Consider the following 23845-nt stretch of genomic DNA (forward strand, 5'->3'; position numbering starts at 1 on the left):
TTAAAAATTGGGCTCCACCTTCAGAATTGACCACCTTATTGGTTTATTGGTACTTTTTTTTTTTTTTTTTTAAGCAAGGATTCTGGCTAGAAATCGAATCATTAACTTTCTTTTTCATTGCACCCCTTGGTCTCCACAAGTTAAAACTTTATGACTAATTCCTTCAGCTACAACCTTCTAAGCACATTACTGTAGTATAAAAATAATTCACGTTTTATTCATGAATTCTATATATATTTAAGGAACATCTCCATAATTTTAAAATAAAACCTGCCTAACACAGATTTTTTTAATAGCTAACTTTAAAACACATATGCTAAATTTTGTGGTCAATCATCAATTTCAGTTCAATCTAGTACTGACAGTCCTAGGATGATAATTTAAATATTGAGCAAAGCTGAATTCTCATTTATTCTTCTCTTGCATTTTGATAGAGGTGAGTAATGAGTAATTTGGGCAGTTTTTTCTTTCTTTCAGTCTTTAAATCCAGTTTAGAATAAACTGAAGCTAAAAAGTTTTTTTTTCCCTACTATCAAAAAGACATGAATTATTTAAAGTAAGAGTTGGATATGCTGAAGCTTCCAGATACCCCAGAAAGTTAAATCAAAAGGAAACAAACGCTATGGCAGTTCCTAAGTCTGTAGTGGTAGGGCACTGGGGGGGAGGTTCGCTCACCTTCGGGAGTGTTTACCACTATTACTCTGTCACTAAAAGGAAGAAATAGAAAACAAAAATCCAACTTTGTTGGAATAAAAAGGATTTTTTTTTCTTTGAATTAAAAGCATTCATCTTTAGCTGTTTTACCATTCCAAGCTCTTTTTTATTTTTTTTTTTTTTCCCTGAAGAAGATCAGCTGCCTGCTGGGAAACTCGAGGCGTTCACCAGCCCCCAGCCAACACCCTGCCTTGTCTGGACAGACCATGGAGCTCCTCAGCAACCATATATCATATATACTCAAATTCTCTGGGACTCACAGCTTGATTGTTAACAATACACATTTGAAATCAGGTAGGAAATCAAAGATTTAGCCTAAAAAAAGAACCAGCAGTCTCATGAAGACTCAGAGAGGAGAATAATACATTAATTCATAGGAAGCCTTGTGGTAAAAAACAGAAGTACTTAATGATCAAAAGCCATGACTTTCACCAGTTTTCTCCCCACAAGGAAAAATAAGCATTGTCCAGGGGGTTATCAACAGCAAAAAGACCATGTGTGAGCCAAAGAGATTTTTTTTCTCCTAGCACTATAGCAGTATGTAATTCTCTGAGCCTCATTCATGTTTCATTGGTTAAGTAGATGAAAGTCCGCAAATTGTTAAAGATCAAACGTGTTTTTAAACTGAAAGTTTTTCTTCAGCCTTAGCGCTGATGGTAGATCTCCATAAGGTTAAAAATAAAACTAAAGTTGATTAAACTGAGCTGCAAGTACTGCAGTTTTTGACAGGAAAACAGCTGCAGGTAGTTCACAGCTATCTGAGCCAGACAGTCAACCGATATAAGTTGTTATAGCTCCATAAAGACCTTTACAAAATGGCAAATAATTTAAAATAATATAGCAGGTTGCACAGTTTAGGCTCAAGAAGGCAGACTTAAGATTTTGTTCTTCACCCTTAATTCCGTATTTCCTACTATTTACATCATTACCTATTTTTTTTTAAGCAATACTAAATTCATTTTCATTTGAACAGAATTCTGTATGTTAGGCATTTGCAACTAACCTTTCTCCTTTTTGTAGCAGCCCAAAAACTTGTAACTATTTGTGAGAGTGCAGCAAGAAAATCAAAACCTAATGATTATTCTGCAGATACCCACTTCGAAATGAACTGAAGATGAAGTCCAAGGAAGTGCTTATGCCTAATTTTAAGTATTTAAATACTTTCCAGAGCCACTCTTGAACTGGGGACCATATTACTACAAGCACTGCTGATTAACATACGGACTCTCTTTCCAAAGAAGTATATGATACTCCCTTTGCAGTTTTGCAAGAAATTCTGGAATTTTTCCCAGTAGGTTGTGGGGGATAAATCAGTGTAATAAAAAAACAAAACACATTAACAAAACCTTAGGGAAATTTCCTCAAACATAGTTTTTTACCACTGTTTTTTAATCCCAACAGAGAAAATAACTATTCAATTACTTGCAAACTAAAAAAGAATATATATATATATTTCACAGCAAGAGGAAAATAGATTTTCTTAGATGCAAGTTCAAGTAATTATATTTTTAGGGTCATAATAGTGAATCACTACCATTCTGTCCAAGACCAAATAACATTACTTTCTTTCTCTGTGTGTTTCCTCATACTGAGTCAGGAAGTTATTCGTTACTTTTCAAGACACTTCAAGAAAATACAAGTACACAAAAGACAACTTAATCTACCCTTTGGCAGTAAGACTAGCATCCTTATTTTTTGTTTTCCCTTGGTAGAAGAGCACCTGATAGCTCCACGAGAAGATGTAGATACTCTGCCACTCCCTGCGATGACAAGTTTGCTATCTTGGCTCAGACATGAAGAAATATTACAACAGAATAAATCTGAGTCTCATTGCATATTGTCGTAGCTTAATGGAATGACTATACTGTAGTTTCACATTTTCTACATGTAGATATAATATGAAACTCCTTCCCCCCGCCTCCTTGTTATTATTATTATTATTTTTTTTTTAAACAAATGTCCCCATATGTTGAAATTCACCTTTGTACCAGATGAATATCCCTCAATCTTCTGTGTAGGCATATTATTGGGTGGGATGTTTACCTGCCACTGTGTATGGATTTAACCTTGAATTAAAATTTGGATTTTGCCTCCTTCTTATAGATAAATGACCGAAAGCATTCAATCCCGGCACTGAAAGGTCAACAGTTACTACAAGCATTACGTGTGAACAGCCCCAGACTGTATTTGCTCCATGGCACAGGAAGATTTAAGTCTGCAGAAGCCCCAGGCAGCTCTGGTGGCTGCAGAGACCACCCAACCCCTTCTCTCACTACTGTAGTAACACTCTCTGTCCCTTTTTAACTCATATGGACAATGCGGTAAACTTCAAAGATAACGTTGGTGGAAAATCTTTGGAGATAGTTTTATTTACCTCCAGCTTTTCAGGGTTGCTGTCATAAAGTACTGTTAAGCTGCTTTCTATGCTGGTTTCACAATAAAATCTTTTCTCTCCTCTTTTAAAAAGCTTTGCATGGCAGCTCTTTGCTAACAACATGAAGTCTGGAAATGAGCGTTTTTAATGTGTGACCTGAAATAAATAAAATATATATATAAATAATAATATTAATAATAAAAAAACAGCACAACAACCCCCCCACATTTTGGCTTTCTGTAGGCAATATGACCAGCTAACCTTTTGCTGTTCTAAAACCAGGCCAATTTAAAAAACAAAGACCCCACACTTTTAAGCAGTTTTTGCAGCACAGCACTCTATCCCCATGTGTGGTTAAATATATTCATAATTCTAAGCTACCTTACACAAGGCAATCATTACCTGTATGTACGTACATACAGCAATGCACACTTAAATATATACAAGTATATATATTTCTAAAAAAAAGATCATGAAGTGATTTATTTTCAAATGATATTTTTGAGGGAATCTTGTACTCAATAAAAATGAAACTGACAACCTTAAGTTATTGTGTATTTTGCAATAGCGAGCAGCAGTCAATCTGGAAAGGAAGAGCACGAGTATTCACAAGGCCAGACCATGAGTCATGTCATGAACAAACACACACCATTAAATAAAACATGCCCATTTTTAGGAGAATAGTGATGACTCATCTATTACTTAATAAGACCGATTTCTTAATCAAGCAAGAAATCGTTTGATGTTGCATTTATAGCTTTCTTTCACTCCAAATCTTTGTGCTTTCTGAAATCATGCCAGTTTTGTAACACCAGTCATCTAACTACGAAACTGGGATTTATCATGCAATGACCTGAGGCACACTCTGCACCACATGTTGTGCATGATCTAGGGAGAATCTCCCATTTGCTTTTGGACATGAACCTTGGGCTCAGTCAGCTTCAACTGTTGTGCCCATGTGTGCAGCCTGGCAAGTCAGCGAGACATTGCTGCTCATCATGGGGCTTCACACGGCTGAAATCACTTCTCCGTTTAACTGATTTTCCCAAAAAGTGCATGAACCTGCAGAACCCTCAAATTCAAAGCTCTGAGAGGTGTTTATTTTAAGTTGTGAGATGTTTAACAGAGGTCTCCTACCTTATTCAGTGGTGCGTTATTAATACTGAACACCCCTCCCTGTTGTCAGTGCTGCCTGCGCTTCTTTAAGAAATCACAGTATCAGATAAGCAAGGCAAAAGATATATATAGCAAATCATGTCCCTAACAAACTGGAAAACTGCTCAGGGCATTGACTATAACAGTGTAATCAAGCGTTTTCATTTATCTGTACAATGTTAGAGAAGGATTTATTGAAAGGTTGATGAGCTACTTGACAGATATGTATCCTGTACATAACAACAACTGAAGTAAGAACATCTATGTAGCAAACGTTGCTATTCATAGCAAAAATAGCCAGAGGATACCTCTTTATGGCTGATGCTGGCAGCGATTCGAACCTAGCTCTCTGCGACATACAGGCCTCTTATCAAAGCTCATGTCTTCCACGAGGTGGGACTCAGAGACAGCTTCCTCTTGTGCCCGTTGCTGGATGTGAACATGCCTCACTCCTCAAGCACTGACTGGAGCCTGGGTCTCATTTCAAACATGTTAATTATAACTGAGGTTCATATTCACCCTTAAAGAAGCGGATGGAAAATAAAAGCTAGCTCTGGTTCCACTACTGCACTTTATTTATTTATTTATTTTAAAGTCCTATGGAGATGTTCTGCTGCCTTCCCCAGCAGAGAAGGCCCATGATCTGTCAGATGTATTTTTCCTTTTATTCAGGTTTTACGGGCTCTCATATGGCTATTTAAAATACAAGGAATACGTTAGGTCCTAGGAATGTTAGAGGAAAAACACTGATAAAAAGTTAAATAATCCCTCAAAAAAAACTCACCACAAAACACAAGAGAACAGAAACAAGCAACCACACACACAAAACAGAAAACCACCCAAAGAACACTGCAAAAATACAACTTTTTTTTTCCTTTTTAGAGTTTTTTTTCTTTTTTTTTTTTTTCCTGGCGAACTGATCCATATGGACCTGAAAGGCGATGACAAAGTACAACTTCAGAAAACTTCAGAAAGACGGCACTTTTCTGATCTAAATATACCACAGCCACGTATTTTGGTAAACAAGTACTAAGGGAAACCCTAAAGTAGGTAGAAAGGATAACTCTTAATGACACACATAAAAAAAAAAGGCAAAGAACAACAAATATCAGACAGAAACAGCTAAAAGAATTGGTCTGAGTGATGCCTTCACTTAAAGATAGAAAACGATCCATGCAATTATAAACCTCTTAGGTTGACCTGAACAGATCAGATTCAGAACAGAACAGATTCAAAAGGAAAATTAAAGACAGGAAGATACACGGAAAGTGCTATAAAATGCAATATGAGTCTCCCAGATGTACTCTGTAATGGTCTGACATGATATCTTGGGACTTGGTTTGTTTGTTCTTTAATATCCTGTTTTCGAGGGAAAAAAAAAAGAAAAAAAGAAAAGAAAAAAATATATCAGATCTAATTTACATGGACTTCATTAAACCATTTAATTTGATTCATTAAATTTGATACGGTGTCATCAGGGAAATCACTAGGTAAACTCCAGAGAAAAAGGCTAACATCACGATTCTGAAACTGCCATAGAGGTGAAAATGGATTAGGTTGAAAAACTAAACTCTTACTTGGAAGCAAGTCGCTTGCTGAGATTGGCAAGGCTTGATCTTGATAGTCATTTCATTTTGATTTTTTTGTTTTGTTTTGTTTTTTTAAATGAGAACAGAACGAAGCATTTACTTTGGGAATTAAATGTTCCAATGATTCAAAACCGGGAAGTATCATTCACATTGGGCTGGAACATCACACATGAGAGGCTGGGTAACTTGAGGACTGAACCAATCACATAACTAACAATGAAATGTGATAATACAAACAATAACAGAATTTGGATATAAACTAGGATTTTATCAGTAGGAAACAAAGAGAAGAGTTACTTCGGTCTCTGAGCCACAAGTCAGTGCAAAAGGGACAAGGAAGAGAAAAATATAATCTGATATATACACGCCAAGAGAGAGATTTCTTGTAAGGATAAGGCAGAATTAATGCCATTGGCACAAGTCACTGTTAAGTCATAATACTCTCATTTTTATTGCCTAATCCTCTATTTTCAAGAAAGATGATTCAAACAGGAACAATGCTAACAGAATAGCCTTCAGCAGTGAATGTTCATGGGCAGGAGCATCCTGCCTGTTAACCAGCTCCAGACAGCAGGACATGGATGGGTCGCACCATCCATGTTTTGGGCGTACTTGGCAAGGTTTTGGTAGCAGGAGGGGCTACAGGGGCGGCCTTGTGAGCAGAGCCAAGCAGCTGCCCCGTGTCAGATCAGAGCCAGTCTCAGCCAGCTCCAAAAGGGACCCACCGCTGGCCAAAGCCAATCCATGAGTGATGTTGATTGTGGCTCTGGGAGAGCAGATTTAAGGAAGAGAAAAAACTGCCATGCAACAGCAGCTGGGAGAGAGAACCAGCCCTGCAGACACCAAGCTCAGAGGCTGGGCAAAGGGAGTGTGGTTGGGCTGAACTCTTACATGGGTAGAGCTAGACAAAAGAGTAATCTTAGGTGAAAGACTAAAAGGCTCAGCTTGTTTAACCTGGCCAAGTAGTGTACGAGGAGACAACACATGGCGCCTGCAGCGAAGTGGGACTGACCATCACCACTGTTCTTTGTCTCCATTGTGTTTCTTTCTGTAGGCTCCACTGAGGCAGGATCACAGCCACAACCCTTGCTTTGAAGAAAAGCGACTTTACTGGTACAAGCAAGGTTGTAATATCTCAGCAATGCCTCTCATAATACTTCTGAATTCCAAGTATTCTTCCTGCCTTTCCTGGTAAGTTCTGTGTTTGCACTAAAGTACATTATCTTCTTCAGCTACACCAATCATCTAAATGACAGCACCTAAATGATTAGTTCAAATTGGTGTAGCAATTTGCTTTCACCCTCTCTTCCTCACACCTACACCGTTAAACCTCTTGCCCTGGTGCTGTCCACCAGCATTTGTGCCTCTCCGCCCCCACCTGCAGCACCACAGGATGATAGCTAGGGTTGTCCCCCTGGGCTGTCCCCTGCAGCCCTGCTCTCCTACTGGCACTTAACCCGACTAGCCCCATGGAGGCCGACCCACAGATACAGCCCAAAGAGGCCATCAGCTCTTCTCGCTCGGACCAGCTTTCCTCTCCAAATCCAAGATCCCAAACCCCACGTTTCACACATTTTACATTCTCCCTTCTTCTTTTTCTCTCTGATCAGGTACATCCTGACACATGTTTGCGGTTGTCTTGTAAGCCTGCATTCCTTTGTCAACACTGAATAGAGTCAATGTAATACTTTTTCATTATTATGATTTCTTTTAACAGCATGGCTTTTTGATTAAATCCCATTTGCTAGACTTTTAAAAATTTTATTAGTTTGATTTTTTAAACAGTACCTTTTTAGTTGCTTATTTTCCAGGTTCTTTCAGGTGAGGGAAAGAAAAAGTGGACAGAAATTGAAATGTTTGATCAGGTTTATGTTTACTAATACAAGAAAAAAAATCCAACTATTAAAAATCTTAAATGGCTTTTTTTCCCCCATATTGTGCTGGGCAAAAAACACTCCTGCATTTACTACATTTGCTACTGATTTGCTTAATACAATGGTATAAAATTAAGCTTTTTCCTATTTTGCTTATTGTTATCTAACTTCAGTTAATGTCCTACTATTTCATACTCGTAACTCACTTGTAATTATACTTAGACTGATGTAGCAACTCCATTAGCAACTGTAGTTATTTTTCCCCCCTTAATTCCCTTTCATCTTTTTAAGAAATGTTAACATCAAGTGTTTTTCTGTACATTCTCCTGCTCTAAAAGCAAACAACCAACTACTTTCTATGCTGACTGATTCCTGCCATGAGTGGCCACTTTAATCTGTATGCCTTATTTCCTAATAACAGCTAAGTTTTTCCTTGTGCTACTGCTCACGGTCTAAGTCAGGGACAGATTCTGAGCTCTTACACTGAAGTGAATCACAAATATTTTCAATTAGACAAGAAGGCCCAATCAACTCTCGTGTCAGATAGACTTCAGTATAGTCACTCTTGACTTGTACTAGAAAATAGGCCAATTGCGTTGAAACATCTTCAATGAGATTAGAAGCAGGCTCTTTATTTAGGGAAATCATTTAATTTTTAAAGCATTTGACAATTTTAATAGACATCATCTATGAATGAGTCAGGGTGTGTAATATGCCTGAAGCTAGAAGAAAAAGGCTCATTAACTTTGAGAAAATAGACAGATGGGCACATTGGGGTAGAGCTCTGACAGCTCCTGAATTATGTAAGAAGTGAAGAGCGAGGAGTCGGATGCCACGTGCATGTGTGCAGGAGTCATTTCCATGGGAGCAAATTGCAGTGACACAAACAGTCATTTATGACATCAGTAAATGAGTCAGGAAAAATGAAGGGAAGAAGACAAAACATAATGGAAAATACTTCAGATTCCAGCATGACGTGAAAGGCAAAGAAGGTCTATAATAGTACAATTTGGATTAACCTGGTTCTCTTTATGAGCATACGTATGAAACAAGGATTTTGTATGGTTCGTATTCTGTCACAAATATGGTGCATAAAGCATTCTCGAACTGCAGCAAAGAAAGCAGTCCTAAAGTGTCTGGAGCTGCAAATGGCTAACAAACGCTTGGCTGCCTTTAACAAAGTGGTTAGGACTGGAGCAAAGAAAATGAAAATAGGAGGGAAGATGTGGATAACACCAGGAACACAGCAACTGAGAAAATGGGAAGGTTAAAGACTGACGCTCTAAGTGTAATGTGAAGACAACCTTTGACCTCAATGACAGTCTGTGGAAAAAAAAAAAAAAGAGTATTTAGAAGTGAAGGGAAAGAGGTAATTAGAAGTGATATCATTCGAACAGCATTCAAAGCAGCCATTTTCTTTTTTAATAGAATATTTTTTCTATGTTTACCTAACATTTAGGTGAAATTTGACAGGTACATCAGCACTGTTTTCCAGTCAGTCTGTGAATGACTGCTGTACTTTGGCCAGTGAATAATACTGAAAACCAAAGGCAGACATCACTGTGTAAGTGACTGATGCAGGGAGACCAATCTCTCCTTACACAGGCTGTGCTAACCTAAGTATCTGAGGGAGGTGGTCAAATGCATTTTAATAAACTTGACTGAAGAAAAATAATGAAACTATCAAAACAATTGATATATGAATCAAGTAGTGTCAGCATTTTAATCTCTAGAACAAAGGCAACTGAACTCTAATGGAGTTGATTTTCTCTTGAAAGTGATTACTAAATTGCTTTCACTTTGTCAGCAAGGTAATATCTATGTGAACAGCTCAGAGTTAAGGAAGTAACAAACCGTCAATTGTCAAGTGGGGAAAAACATTTTTTTCCCCTGGGTAAAGCACATTTGAAAAAGAAACAATTCTAGCAGAAGCCAGGATACTCTGGTAAAAGCAAGTCCTTCACGAGAAGGAAATCCTCCAGCAGGAACAACACGGCCAGTCCATCACTCCATCACAGTGCGCTGCAGTTAGAAACTGCAGGGATGGAAGAGGCAACCAGCAGTCATTAAACATACTGGGCAGAAGAATCAGTTTACGGTTCCTGAGCAAAACAGATTTTGAACCTAGCTGCAGTCTTAGTGCGTCATGTACAGCAGTGAGAGCTGTTGAGACGCAAAATGTTAGAAACCAGACACCTCTAAAACACTGGAAAAAGTGACCTATGCACGGCTGATGCAACCCAGGTAGTCTTCTTGCAGCAGTTTGTCTCTATATCAATCAACCAAAAAAAAATAATGTTGAACACAAAGAAGATCCAATCTGAGTCAGTGGCAAGTACAAAGAAAGGCACATCATGTTAAGTTCCAATTCATTACCAGCCAAGTTGTATCAATTTATGTTTTCTGAGGACCAAGGGATCATGTAAGACTACTATGGTATACATTAACCTAAGGCACAGTAACTTCACCAAATGTGGGGTCCGAGCCCCAAAAAAAGAGAAGGCATCTCTGCCCTGGGCACAGAAAAGGAAAAGCTCAGAAAGAAGATATAATCTTTTTTTTACTTCTCCAGCAAAGCTGTGTGGGAGGAAAGACATTGTTCAAGAAAGGAACTGAGAAAGCAGAAAAAAAACAACCCAACAACCAAAACCTAGAGATTGTAACTTCATTGAGGATTCAGAAGGCATAACGGCACCAAGCAAATTTTTCATATTTGAGGTTTCTATAGCATTAAATTCATTTAGAGAACTGAAAGGCATAATACTTTTTACTTTCTAGATAAGAGCATTATTGTAATCATTCTAGTGTAAAAGGGCCTTATTCTGCCAAAAATATCAACAACATGCTGCAGTGCAGAAACCCTCAAACACTACAAGACCTAGCTCTGAATCAGACCAGCTGATTCATTCAGAAACAAGGATACTGCAGTTTTCCCCTTGATCCTACTCAGCATGCTGTTACAGCCCTCTGAGAACAAAGATAGTTCTGCTACTTGTATGACAAATGAAATAAAACCTCTTCTTTCAACAGCTTACAGAAAGGGGCACTTCTCACTGAGTTCCAGTTGAGCTGTGAGGTTTCAGTGACAACACCTAGGAGTATGATTGGGAGGGCAGGGTGGAGAAGCTGGGAGAACAGGGCTTAGTTCTTGAGAACTAGAGATATTTTAGTAGCTTGCTCATTACAATAACATACATATTTAAAACATAACTAGAAAAACAAGACCCAAGAAAAGCAAGAGTTTACATCAAAGTCCAATACGTCACGCAGCTCACTCCCAGGAGAGAAACAGAAATAGACTAAATGGCACCAAACAGGTCTGAATATTAATATATAAAAATATAGAGTAAGCTGTTTTACAGGATCAACTGAAACATAGCACAAAGCTGGAATTTCAATCTTAAGGTTGTTTTGTTAAATAACATTATAAAGACTTCTGACAAACATTAAAATACAGTACTTGCTCCCACTTACTACTACTTAATATCAAGTGAATTCTTTTCATTTCATTTCTTTTGAACCACAAAAGAAAAGTCCAGATATGAGAGGCAATAACTGTGAATTACTCAGATTCCTGCTTTCACTTCACTTTGGGAAACATGAAACTAGACTAGTGTTGCCAACTGTCACAGGTTTTCCTCTCAAGCCTTTTAACATCTTGCGTCTTGGGTTTTAAATCTCAGCCCTCCAAGTCAGTAGGCTTCTAACCCTCACAACTGAAGGCAAAAGATAAAAAGTACGTCCCCTAAACACATGAAAAACAGAAAGTAATATGTATATATATGTGGGTATGTATATATATATATATATATTTAGGATGTAATACCTTCTGAATTTTCTGATCTTAGACACTTGAATTCTGGTTTTAAAAAGCTGTTATGGACAGTGACCGTGCACTCAAAAGCCTTGACAAGAGATTCTTGAACTCCCAACATCCAGAACAGTTGCAATTTAAGGAGAGGATTCAAGCCTTATGTTTGATATCAGCCTTTTGCCACAATATTTTTTGCAGATGTCCCCAGAATAATATGTTGTATTCCTAAAAGCTAGCATTTATGTTTGCAAGATTCTACCACACTTCTCTTTCTGAAAACAAACCCACTCTCCAAATCACGTCTCAGCTCTGCAAAATCTAAGCCAGGCAACAGAGAACAAGGACCTTACACTGCTGTACAATGAGTTGTGAGCTTGCCTTTCTACCTCATGCCTTTCCAGCACAGTGAAATGGGACCTAGATCTGAATTCTACACTCTGGTTAAACCACAACTGGGGCAACATCTGGATATTTAGGCAAAATCATTTATAGCACCTATCTGTAATTACTGCAGGGATGCACTTTGCAGCTGGGGCAAGTCAGTCTCTGTGATGAAGCAAATAAGGGAATTTTTTTCCTTTAACACTACAGACTAGCTCAGGCAGGTAACAAACAAGTTTTTAAGATTGCAAGATGGTGACTAACCGTGTTTGGACAGACAGGAACATTCATTGCATCGTCTACAGCTGGCCTGCAAGCAGGGCATTCCACAGCAGAAGGGGACCTCCTGACCTGAAAGAGCTGCTAGTGCCAAGAGACCTTGTTTTCACTGGAAAGCTTTTTTTGACATCTACCGAGTATCACAGAAGCTTAACATGAGCCAAAGAGGCATAGTCCATACAAACAAAGCCAACAAACTTAGTACACGCACAGTTTGTACCACAAGCCTCATGAAACGGGAATGTTTTTGACATCCATAAACTTTTTGCCTAGAAATGTTGTGTCAGTGGTCAGCTGAATGCACTTCCTTACTAGTGAGAAGGCTCCAGATTGGAACTGTAGGGGAGAGGGAATCAATCTCTGTCACCAGCATCACAGCAGAAATGTAAGTGAAAGGCCAAAAAAAGGTATAGGCACCAAAAGAAAGAAACGAAGCAAAGCAAAGCAAACAAAAAAGAACCACCCCCCACATATCCTAGTCTTCTGTCTTTTAGGCCCATCAAGAAAAGCTTACTGAATCAACACTGAGTGGTTGACAAAATAAGCAGAAAGAACTGCACCATTTTAACCCAACAGGCATTGCTACCTGACTACATTTTCCTCAGACGTGGGCAGCTGATTGTATATGTTTTTTCTACTGTTTTTCCTACTTGGAAGATAGAAACCAGGCTCTCAACAATACAAAATACACACAAATAATACACAAGCAAAGCTATATTCCATAACAATTTGTCTGGAAAAGGAAATGAAAGACTTGTAAAAGCACATTCATACCACTTTTGCTTGGATAAACATTATTTAGAAGATGTCTTTATCAATACAGGCAACACAGAGCATGTTTTTGCTGATACACTTCACACAGTTATCAAAACTAAACCCATACATAGCCAGGTGTGCCTGCTATGCTGATTTTTGAGCTATAGCTTGATTTTGGAGTAACAGCAGCTGTTACTCCAGCAAACGGCCCTCAGATAACTTCACCACCATCACCACCACCAGCTGCTCCCCTGGTTCTCCCCTGCATCTCCCCACTGCCTGAAACCCCAAACCTTTGGCTCAGTCTTTTATCAAAGGGAGACTGTCACTAGGGGTATGTGACCTGACAGGCACCCTTATCCCTCACCGTACAACATGCCAGCAGTGACCCTTTGCACAGCTGGTCTAAAAAGGGAGGGGGTGACTGGTTTCTCTGACATACCTATTAGCCCTCCTCCCACGCAGTCATCTGTGTTTGATTTCCATCTGAATTAATTTGTCAGTAGCAAATAATCAGTAATCATTTATTTTTTTCCCATTCTTTCTGCTGGCATCATTTCCAATACTATCACAAATCTCTACCTCATTCACCGTTATCTGGGAGAGGACCTTCTCTACCTGGAAGTGATTTGAGGCAGAATTCAGAGCCTTTCCACATGATGTAAAACAATATTTTCCACCTTTCCTTTCCCAGTGACAGCTGTATCCTGAAGTACCACTAGGTTCCTTCCAAAACAAACACCGCACAGCTGCTCTGATTTCCCTTCAAGGTCCATAAATTATAGATGGAAAATACTTACAACAGGAGAACATCCCCACTATATGTTCCTGCAAGCTGGAAGAGTGCCCTCAGCTGCAAGGATGACGCTGCAAACTGTCTGAAAAAGTTGAAGCAACATTCCCAACTGGAGTTAATTTCCCATTGTATCAGGGTGGTTCAGGGAGCCACTGAACAGAAATGGGAGTTCAGCCATTCAGAACCTGGTCAATGGGATATGTTGTTATCAGTGTTGTATTTATAGGTATCAGGATGTATTTACTAGGTTTCCACCTTAGTACAAAGGGAGTAGAACAGAGATGTGAAAAAGTAATTGCTGGCGTCTGCAAATATGAAAGGATTGCATCCTGCTAAATTTATTTAACAACTAGTAAACATAAGTCATTCTCTTGTACGCTCTTGTGCCATAAAGACTGTCTTCTGTATGCTTGAAGAAAATGAACTTGCTTCATCTAAATACCTCTGATAAATTCTGTTTTTGTAGCAATCTTGTTTACTTGTTTTGCTTGCAAATGCTAAGATGTAATGAAGAGAAAATTTATTACAAGAGCTAGTTGGAAATAGTTGCACAAAACTTTTTTCTTGCCAAAAAAAAGTGTTAAGCCAACACACAGGGAAAACAGTTTTGATGCATTCCTCAACAGAAAATACTGGGGAAAAATAAAGTTTCATTTTTACAGTTTGAAAGCAACAATAGTCCTGAAGTTAGAGATTACTTTTTGACTTTAATATTAAAAACAGCAGCAGCAAATATAATTACATATTTAAAATTGTATGGACATCAAATATTTCAAGGCATCAAAATGATTTACTTGACTGAAACTTATTCATTAATGAATTTTAGTTTACATAGGCTTTTTTTGACATTTCTATGCTTTCTGAGATTTCACACAGGAAAAAAAGAAGACTTGTAAATAACAGTTGTGGGCTAGAAAAGCTGTTTTCCACCTAGCACTAGTTATGTTATTAGGCTAGCATAAAAAGAGAGAGAGACACCATGTTACTCTCTGGATCTAGCAACTTCTTCTATCATGCTAAGATAAAAACGTGTGAACATCAACCACATGGAATACAAGTTCTTTGTTTTTCTTTTTCCTAATGAACTGTGCAAAGAATGCAACATAATTATGTCTTCAAAAGAAACTACTACACTACCAGAGATACTAAAAAAGCCCTCTTCTTTGGCTGGCACCCATCTCTGCAAATGCTGTCACAACAGACTCCAAACTGTCACTTCAGAAACTGCCCTACATGGGAAAAAACATATTTCTTCTAATTAGTCAAAATTCTAACTCCATGTTTGAAGAGTGTAATTTGATCTTTTCTCTAGAAACTCATTAACCACTTGAGCTTAATTATTAATATTTGCTTTAAAAACTCACTGAATTAACTACCAATTGTGCAAGCAAAGATTTCTTGAGATGATGCTTATTGCTGTGGAAAGTGGGCATGTCACCAGGGGAGCTGGTGTGGTCCAGGTCCACACAGCAAACTCCTCTGAATGTCAAAGACATACAGATAACACCTCTGAGTTGGCTCTCAACTCACTGAATGATTTTGGGTAGGTTAACCCCTTTTCTATTCCTTTCTAAACATATTTAGGATGGTCAGGCCAAGAATTGTTTGGAGCAGGAACTTCACAGAATCACAGAACGGTCAAGTTCAGAAGAGACCTCTGGAGGTCATCTGGTCAAACACTGCTGCTTAATCAGGAATACCTAGAACAGGTTGCTCAGGACTTCTCCTCTTTCTGTTCCACTGTGCTTAATAAAGTGTCCGATACAACTGGACAACAAGATCATCACTGCAATAATAGCTGTTGACACCTTAAAGACCAGAGCTGGCGGGGAGTGAAGGAATCAGCACTTGGGGAACATGCTTCTGATATTGTGTTGGTAAAGTGGAGCTCCCAGTCTGAGTGAAAAATCATGTAAAAATTCACACCTTGGTAGGGCTTGATGCCAGGGTTACTGTTAAGTCTCCTGAAGGGCCCAGGGTTGCAAGAAATCTGCTAAAAACACTCAGTCTTCTGGGATAAGTCTGAATGATACTGATTCCTACATGGAAGCCCTTCAAAGAAGCAGAAATCCATTATTTATTCAGTAACAAACGGGTTCTCAAACAGCATCACAAACACCGAATGCACAGACACATGCTTCCACTTAGCCTCAATTATAAATATTCATGATTTACAGGCCTTCACACCCGTTCCCCTCTAAAAAAATCCAGGACACCTAGGACATGTGCAGAGTACAGGAAACTCCCTTTTTTGCAGTGCAGACTGTGTTCCAGAAGAACACATTAGGAAAGATATTGTCAGAAAAACATTTTTTTCTAAAGAACTCTCCAATTTGTTTTAAAAAAATAAATCTAACTATACCTTCTTTTGGGTTAAATCAGGCGAGTTCATGCATTCAAAGCTTCTCTTAAAAAATAAACAGACACAAAGCTCCGTGTTTTCTCAGTCTCTTGGGGACCGTATCTCATAGCATCTCTGGTTGAACACCTCCATGTTGAGGATTTCCTTAGTCCTTTTAAATTCTCCAGCTGGTATTTGCTGCTGTGTTTTGGATATGCAGAAATGTGTGAAAATCCCCAGAAAACTAAATGGCTCCAGCACCAGATCTTTGGTACTTGGATGCTAACTCTAACATTTTAGCTTCTCATCAAAAGTATCTAACAAAAGTTACTTTTAGTTACCAGCTTTGACACATTCAAGCAGCCTGAAAAAAAAGTGATAGAAAAGCAGCTAACTGAAAAATAAGCCTTTCCAAGTTTCCAGTGTTATAGGATATTTTCAGATGAATAAAGGTATGAGCTTATGCAAGAGCTTCTACATAAACTGTAATATCAGTCTGCATGAGACTCCGGTGCTTTTGTTATTTCTCCATTTGGTAAATTCAGGAGTAACAATTCCTGAAGTCCTTTGGCTTTTACAAACAGGTATGATTGACAGTCTCTAAATGCTGTGCTTTTCATAACAGCCATGATTGACAGCCCCTTGTTGGATAGCCCAGTCAGCCTAACAATGTTATTGTTCTCTAATAATTGCCTGATAATGTTTTTTTAATGTGTTGCTGTTAGTTATGGTTCAACTAAGTAAGAGTCTTCAGAACTTTTCAAAAGTTTCTTTAACTTGTATTGATTTCTGGCTTGCCTTTCTGATTCTGTGGCAGTGCTGGGATTGCAGACATTATTGCCCAAGGTGTATAGCCTGTCAATCCACCTGTAATTGATGCTTTCCCTGGAAAACTGTGCATACTAAAGCCCAACTGTGTGACAATCCATGTATACTTATTGTCAGTTTGGCATTTATCACTCACACAGTTTCTGTACAAAGAGAAATGTTTCTTCACTTAATAGTCCCAAGAGCGTAAGAGTATAGCAAGTGGTTTGTACGCATCTAAGACCGCAGACTTGCGTAGGATTATGTATGCCTGTATCTGAGCTTGGTTCAGCACAGTTTATTACTTCCGAGCTGCTCAAGACAACAGCTTGTTTAACTTGTGCTGAAAGCAATAATTGAGACTTTCTGCCTTACAGAAAGATCATTCTCAAGAATATTCAGCCAGGGAACTGGCTGACTAGTGTGAATCACTAACAGAAAATCCTGATCCATTAGGGTGACTTCTCTGAGTATTTTCTGGTACCTGAAAAATAAATGACATTCTTTTCATGCGAAGCAAGTCACCCATAGCACTGTCTACCAGAGAATGACAATAGTAGTTAGAAAATGCTTAACCCTTTTACCCTTGTATTTGGCATAAATCCAAGCTGGGATTCTTCCGAAACTTGAAAGTGTACCTTTTCCATCTCTGTCTTGATTTTCATGTGGAATAGAAGCAGTCAGGCTGGAAAAACAAAAACTTTTTTCTCAGTTTTCCAGCTGAGAAAGATTCAAGAATCCTCTGATCTTTGCATACCTAGAAAAATTGAACTGAGAAGACCAGTTTGGAGTTGAAAAAAATGTTATTGCCAAATCAAACTAGTATTGGGAATGAGCATGCTTAGTGTGGGTCTTACAAGTATTTCCAGTTCTGCACTGGGATGATGAAAATAGTAAGTAGGAGAAAGCTGAATGTCCTTCTGGGTCTTTGACTTTTAAAGCCAGAAATGTAGGCCTGAGGCACTGTTTTGTTTTTCGACTGTTTGGTTGCCTTTTCAAGAACTAGTCTAAAGTTTGGCCTCTGCACCAGTGTACATTATGTATCAGCAAACATACCACAGAATCAAGGCTTGGATTTGCATACAGAACACTGGAAAATAAGTTTTTTTTGTTCACATTTATTGCAAATGAAAGCAAGTACACAATGCACAGATTGTATAGCCAAATGGGCTAATTCTGCTCAAAAACATTTGTTCACACAGATTTAGGGGCTATGTTGGGGCCAATTGAACAGTTGGGCCTTTATTCTTTGTTAATTTGCTTTCCGGTACTTCTGAATTTTACCAACGTATTTATAGAACTAGCCATTTCAATAATGTATTATCTGCGGCCCTAACCCCAATCTCTCATTATCCACAAAGCTAGTTCTATTATCAAGTATTTTTCCCATATTGTGTATATATATATATATTGCGCATTTCCTAGAAGTTTGTTTTGGATTGATAAATTGCGTACAGAATGACAGTGAGGCAATGAATTGTTACAATGACAGTGCACTGTCTCACTACAGATTAAGAGGAAACTAGTCATTGCATACCAGATACAAAGCAGAGGGCCAAAAATTCAACCATCTGTAATGAATGCAAACACCATGAGGGAGAGCTAAAAACTTCTTCTCACAGATCTTAATTCAAGGCATCTCTGAGATCTTAATTCAAGGCATCTCTGACCCCTTTTTTTCAAGAGCTTTCAGGATGCCTTACTGAGTTCCCATCCTACCATTCTGCAACCTCTCACATCCAGTTTGAGATTCCTGTGACACAGAGCACAATCATCTTGGCACATTCAAATTTATCTGGCACCTAAAGCTCTGTTCTTTTAGATGCACACAAGCCCTGGTTCACCACCAAAACGTATCAGAAACAGGTACCACCTTACTGGTAAGCCCTTTTGGGGGCAGAAAGAGGGTACGGAGGACCCATTTTAATACCTTAATAAGTGATCACTTCCACATTTCACAGTTTTGTAAAGTAATTTCTCCTTTAACCCATGGCATCTAAGTGGATGACAGCTTGAAATCCTTTGTTTCAATGTCCCTCTGCACAAACACATGGCACCAAATCCCCACCAACAGCAGTGTAATAGCAAGCTGACTTGTAGCCTGCTACATGCATACTGTGGGAACCCCACCACACTAGCACAGCCCACGCTCTTTGTTTAAAGTACTTAAGTGCCTATCAAACAGATGAGGAAAGTAAAAGAGGACACGTGAATATATACAGCCCTTCCATTGCACCTAGGGACCCATCTACCCACTATCAGCCAGAAAGAAATTTCCAGACAAATGAGAGCAGCTCATTGCTCTGCTAAGGCACAGCAATGTGTGGGAAACAGGCACTGAAAAAAACTGCTACATGCATTTCCATACTGGCACAGAAGCCAGTATGCAGGGAGTAACATTCTCTCAGGGCAGAGCAGCCTTTTGTGGACCCAGAACTTTTAAAGCTCTCTAAAGTAACTGGAATCCTGCTGCTGCTTCATGCAACATTCCCACACATTTCCTTAGCAGAGACCATGTCCTACCAGATACCTTGCTCATGGATCCTGTCCTTCTGACACTTCTCAGATGCACAGTTAATCTTAGGGCAATTCTGCTGCATCAAAAAGTGAGATGAAGAAAGTATTTCATGTATTTTTAGGATTAGAAGCGAGGAACAGAAGCCACATAAACAGCCAGTTCTTCACAGACCACCAGATGTCCATAAACAAGCCAAAGAAAATCCTGCATATGGAAGAGTGTTAGCACCATCTAACAACAGCTCATATCAAACAGCTACATAACCACAGCATGTGTTGTACTAGATATATAGAGCTAAGATAAAATTAATGCTCAGTTTTGAGGTTGCTTTTCGGCATTGGGTGGAATGACCTTCTCCTGGGGGTTTTGCTGTGTTTCTGTTCATTTTGCCTCACCCCCCTCCCATCAGTTCTACTCTACTCTCTAATGAAACCCCAGACAACAATCAATTAGATAAATTTATTATTATATCTTACAAGATACAAGTTAATGATTCATCTAAGTTTATTCAATATGTTCATGGTCCTCAGTGGAGTTTTGATGACCCTCTGCTTCACTTCAAACTGATAAGAGAAATCTTTAACACTGTTTTATATCTCACTGTGGTAAAAAAAAAAAAAAAAGAAAAAAAGAAAAAAAACACACCTTAGTACTGTCAGCTAAGGCAGTCTTAAATATTTACTAAGTTAGTTTTGTCCTCTTAATTACTTTACCAACAAATACACTTCCAGCATCCTCCTCTTATTCATGTTTCCTTACAACCACATTCTAAAATCAAATATTAATTAATCCAAATTTATCTAATTTCTAGTTTTTCCAATTATTTATCAGATTATCTAAACCATTTTCATTTATAATTATAGTTTCAGATACATAAAACAGATTTTTCTATTAAAACTGTTAAGCTTCCTAAAAGTAAATAATACGCAAAATTTTAATCTCTGTTCAAGATCTCAATCTATTATTAATCATTCTATACGTATCATTTTAAGTCAAAACAAGTGAAACAAGGACATAAAAACACAAATTGTATTATAGACTATGACAGATCCTGCAAAATTACACCAAAGCACTTTAACATTCCTGAGACAACACTGAAAGCAGGCCAGTTTTGTATCTTCAAGAATAATATGAAATACAAACATATTGATCTTGTCAACAAATGAAACGGAAGCTAAGGTGCTGAAGGATGCGCAGGCCTTCAACTCTCTGTGCTTAGCTCCAACACTGGGAGTGCTACAGGTGTAAAAGAGGAGTCAGAGCCTGGTAGCTGGGACACAGCACCAGGTTCATGCAACTGCGTGGCTTCCCAGCCCGACCTGGCACCTCTGAACAGGGCGGACGCTGCATCGCACGGTCACACCCTTCCTTAATTAGATTGTGAGAGCCTGAAAACACTGTTTTACAAAAAGCATGCACGTATTATTGAAAGAAACTAATCTTCCCCTGTGATCAAGATAATATGCAACGTCTGGCCCTCGTAGGAGTGTTCCCAGCCTTTAAAGTGCAATTGAGTATTTCCTCCTGCAGCATTTTGCATTTGCCCTCTCTTTTTCCAACTTTTCACACATGGGAAAGCAGGAAAATTACCACAATAGCATCTTCTGATACCATATCGTTGTAGCAACACCTCTCTGCTGTTACATGTTTCCTAAATCTGAAGCAGCCTTGCAGAGAATGGGCTGGTATAGCCTGGAATTGGGCAGCAAAGCTCCTCAGCTTGAGAGGTAGTGGCTCATGCTGTTAGATCTGGAGTCTCCTGCCTCATTCCCCTACTGTGTATCACTTATACACAAAAGTGATTTCTTCCGGAGGCAAAATCACACCACTTGCTCTTTGCAGATTAGCACTTGACTGTTCAATCCATATTTCTGTGTTTCAGTTCACCAAGCAAAGCCAAGTACTTTGGGTCTTTCAGTCACCCTAAACCCTGTCATTATTAACAACAGAAGCACACTGCCATTTTTTGCTTTTGTGGGCCATTTTTCTAGCCTGAGGATTTGGGGGCATTTCAGCAAAGTGGAGGAGAATGGAGCAATGTCACTATTTTTGTCCCATTTCCAGGCAGAGTGGCAGAGAGCCAGATCTCTGAATTTTTCTGAGAAGCCAATTGATTCGTGCTTGTCTCAAGTCCTAGCATCCTTGTGAGAAGCTGTCAGAGGGCAGCCAAAATAATACAATTGCTTCACCTTCTGCCAAACACTGAGATAAAAGACCAATCGGTTTCAATCATAAGCAAAACCAGGGAACTGTCACAGAGCAAACAGCCTTCCCTGAAATTCAGATTGCACCCAGAATTTCATGAATCAGTTAGTAACTGCTGTAAGTCAGCATGGTTAATCACCTCATCTCTGCATCTTAATGAAACTCTGATACTTTTCCACCAGCCTGAGGACCTATGAGTAGGTTTAATCCAAGGCAACACTTCTGATCTACGCAGCTGGGTTGAGAGCTGTGCTGAAGAAACCTCCCCACAAGGTCCTCAGCAGGTCTTGCTGCGAGCCAGACTTGAAGGCGACCTGTGGCTAATATTACCAACTTTCCACTCACATACCTGGCCAGTGGCAGGAGCCATGCCATCTGCCAAAATTGGAGGGAAAGACAGAAAAATCCGTAACAGCACAGCCTGGGTTTCTTTTGTTTTTGCAGTCTTAGGAAACAGCTTGTGTCAGATAAGGAGAGAAATGAGACTGGAATTCAGACATATTCTTTCTTTAGGTGAACTTCTTCACCTGACCATAATTCAAAGCATCCTTAAGACACCAGTATATCGCTTATCTTCACAGGAAAAGTTCTACAGAAAAAGTGACAGCTGATTTAGCAGGACACCATTACAACTGCTTACACAGCAACTCAATTACCTGAGGTCTCAGACAGTCTTTCAGCCACGAAATGTCTGTATAACACCGGTAAACACACATACATCCAATTTACAAGTAGATAAATCAAGAAATACTATCTTGGAAATAAAATATGAGAGGAATAGTTGAGCAAACGATGTACCCCAGCTGGGTTCATTTCTGGTTTCCTGCTACAGAAAGCCTGAACTGTACACACGTAAAGTTTTTGCTCAAATGAGAGCACAGCATCCTTATATCTTCTGTATATATCCTATAGCATCCTTATATCTTCTGTATATATCTTATGTATATCTTCTATATCTCTTATAGCTTCTGTGATGTTACATCACATACCTGAGGAAAAGCATGACTTTGGGTATGTTTTGGACTGGCTATTCATCATGCCTAAAATTCACCACTTGAAAGTAAGCCGTATCAGTTCAGTAGGACAGGTTTTTTTTTTTTTTTTCTTTTCTTCTTTTTTTTTTCCTCCAGCTGGGATATTCACTGTCTAATTAGTGAGTTGAATCCATCCACTAATGGGTTCAGTGATTTCAAGAACTAACACAAAAAAGTGCTGGGATTGTACAGATTAGAGTGAAAGCAGAGTGGGGAAACCTGAGCAGTACAGCTGCTTTCAGGAGCAGTTGGATGCTCAGCAGTTACTTAAGCAGAGGAGCTCAATTCATTTTATGCAATTTCAATGCAACTAGAATATCATTGCTGTCCTATGCAGCCAATGGTGAAAGATATTCTCTATAGCTGCCTGGCAAAGCCTAAGCTAGATGTGTGATTTCAGCAGTATGAATGCCTGAAAAACATGTGATGGCTTAAGGACCATTTCTGTTGTGAATTTAAATCAATTATAACGTCTGAAACGGTTTTCTTGAGGATCATAACTGAATTCAAATTAAAAGCAACAACCAGGAGACAGAAGGCTAAGCATCTCTGCCTAAGGCAGAAGAACTGATATATTAACTAAAGTATGAGGCAGAACACGTCATACCTCAGGAAATGCATTTTCTTCAAAACATGTTAAGACTAACAACAATTTGGCTTGGATATTTACAGCACAGTACACAAAACAAAGTCATTAGAGTGCTGCAGTATGCAATAAAACTGGCCTTTAACACTGACAGTAGTGGTATAGAGAGGCAAGGTACCTGACCAGCACCTAAGATCAACACATTTTGGGGATGGAATCATAAGGGATTAACTTTTACAGTTTATGTGATGCAAAAAGGTCAGACTAGGTTGCAGGGTTTATTCTAGCATGAGAAAAGACTGTTAATCCTAATTCTTATAATCTATTACCACTGTTGTTCATTTCCCCATCACCTATGTACACACACAATACACACTACAATGCCGTCCTCATACACACCCTGTCCATCCTGGGGAACCCTTCTGCGCGCTGAGCCAGAACTGCCTACAGAACTTCAGGTGAACAGAGTAAGAAAAAGAACTTGGGTATGGATAAAAGTTCTGCTGTAAAGGTAGCTCAAAGCTTTGGCAATCAAAATAAATCTTTTGATTGTGCAAATTGGGGCTTGACTACGTTTTTAATTAACCAAAATATCTATCATAAAACAATTATTTAATATTTC

At 38.8% G+C, this 23845-nt stretch overlaps 1 protein-coding gene across 12 annotated transcripts in view; it reads right to left on the reverse strand.

The window, feature by feature from the left end:
• Nucleotides 1-23845, reverse strand: part of HTR2C (5-hydroxytryptamine receptor 2C) — a 312561-nt gene that overhangs the window by 46246 nt on the left and 242470 nt on the right. For 3 of the 12 annotated variants that reach the window (XM_080554502.1, XM_080554510.1, XM_080554508.1), the window contains one exon: nucleotides 3089-3244. The exons of 6 other annotated variants lie outside the window; for them this stretch is intronic. The gene's annotated coding sequence lies outside the window, so the exon portion shown is untranslated. Of the gene's footprint in view, nucleotides 1-3088; nucleotides 3245-4551; nucleotides 4764-23845 lie in introns of those variants that run through there. 3 more of the 12 variants (XM_080554507.1, XM_080554506.1, XM_080554504.1) reach the window with 3 other exon arrangements.

This window comes from Anser brachyrhynchus (genome assembly GCF_964034855.1).
Source record: "Anser brachyrhynchus genome assembly, chromosome: 13".
Lineage (NCBI taxonomy): Eukaryota > Metazoa > Chordata > Aves > Anseriformes > Anatidae > Anser > Anser brachyrhynchus.